Raw genomic sequence first — 2,162 nt, forward strand, 5'->3', positions numbered from 1 at the left:
CTCTACCACTTATAGAGAATGTTGATTCAGAAGTAACAGTTGAAACTTGAGGTACTAAGATGTCTCGAGCAATGGATGATAAAGTTGGATACTTTGAGGTATTCAACTTCCACCAAGAAAGTATATCAAACTTAGCAGACAAAGCAAGCGCCTCACGCGATTCCATCAAGCATGCATCAACTCCGTTCCTAGCACTATGACTGTAATTACAAGTTTCCATAAGTCTACTCAAGATGGCCGAAGTACAACTCTTGTTTTCAGGAATTGGCTGCGATTGAGACACTTGTTTTTCTTTGGTAGATGTATGGTTCTCATTTTAAAACTTCAGCAAGTCTTGCAACTTCTCTTTAATTCGAAAGCACACCATATCAGCCTTCATCGTTTCAACGGTTGCTATTTCGATACAAACCTTCACAAGTCCCATTTTGTATCGAGGGTCAAGAACAGCGGCAATAATCAGCATGTCATTGATTTTCTCCTCATCACCCCATTACTTATAAAACTTAGCCTTCATGTCGAAAGCCATGTTTCTTAAAATACTTGTTTGCGCTTACTTTAGCGTTGTTAACTACTGTCGAACTTCATAGATTTCACAGAAGAACAAATTCGCAATCATGTAGTGTGTCCCGCTAAACTTCAATGTTACCTCGTAGAATGTCTTCAAGAAAGTAACGTACTCTTTTGCTTTCTCCCAATCGATATCAATTGGAGGCCCTTTTCGTTGTTTCACATCTTCATTCTCTCTAAAATAGTTCTCGTAATTTTCGTCAACAACCATCATATCAAATGCATTTTGGTATTTTATTGCTCTCTCTAGCATAAGATATGTCGAGTTCCAACGGGTGGGAACATCTAAGCACAAACCACCTTAGAGTCGATATTTTCTTCAACGACGCATTCATCAAAGTGCTCTTGTTGTAGAAGACCGAACAAACTTCACTGCATTTTTGATCATCTCAACAGAATCATCGATTTCCTTCAAACCTTCAGTTGCAATCAAATTCACTATATAAGCGCAGCAACAAATATGCAAATACTTACCTTCCAGAAGAACACAACCGGGGATGTCTTGTAGTCTTCTTTGCAGATAAGTCAACGTTGTATCATATGAGAAAGCATTATCGACTGTGACTATAACTACATTTATAATTCTCCATTCGCGGATACATGTCTCAAGCTCCCTTCCAATAATATATCCTTTGTGGTTCGGAACACGGAAAAAATTGATGATCCTCCTATGCAACTTCAAGTTGTGATCAATAAAGTGAGTGGTGACTCACATATAGTTTAGATGCTGAATAGACCTCCATGTATCTATAGTAAGAGACACTCTATACTTTTGCAAGATTATCTTCATATTTTTTTTCTTCCAAATATGTTTGATACACATCTCTAGCCACTGTAACTCGAGAAACAAGAGCAAGTCTAGGCTGAATGGTGAAGCAAAATTGTTTGAAAAAATAATTCTCAATGTGCTTGAAAGGTAACTCGGCACCAACTATGTATCAACGCAAACCTTCCTACCTTTTTCCTTAGTGAAGTTAGCGATCGTCAAAATTATTAACCACGTCACCACTCTCGTTTTTGTTTATCAAAACTGTTTGCTTTGGATCTTCTTTTTCTTGCCTTCCCGGGAATTTTTTACACTTTTCCATATGAGAACTCAAAGTGCTCGTACTATGCTTCTTTCCATGACAAGCAAAGTCCTCTTGACAATAATTACAAATAGCCCTCAAACCATTTGGAGTTTTGACAAAATGGTATCATACCTCGGATCTTCTTTTAGGCTTTCTCTCTCCCAAAGTAGTTTGACTACTTTGAGTGTTGTTTGTAGTTTCATCATCTTCCTCGTGATTACTTATTGGAATTGGCTAAAAAAAAGTATCTATTGTAATCAAAGGTCTGTATTAAGAAATTAAAAATAACAAAAAAACAATGATTTCGCGTCACAACCCTAGTAATATATGTTTACAATTAGTAATTGATTTATTAAAAAAAATAAAATATCAAGCTGTGTTCATTACTCTCTTATTAATCAAAGGTTGTTCATACCGAGTAACAATATCATATTATTAAATGGTATAACATGTCATATATTAAAACAGATTATAACAAGCGGAACATCAAAGTGCTCATCTATTTTTTATCTAAGTAGTAGTGAC

The sequence above is a fragment of the Urtica dioica genome, chromosome 5 (assembly GCF_054948205.1).
Source record: "Urtica dioica subsp. dioica isolate 48M chromosome 5, U.dioica_male_clone48M_v1_H2, whole genome shotgun sequence".
Lineage (NCBI taxonomy): Eukaryota > Viridiplantae > Streptophyta > Magnoliopsida > Rosales > Urticaceae > Urtica > Urtica dioica.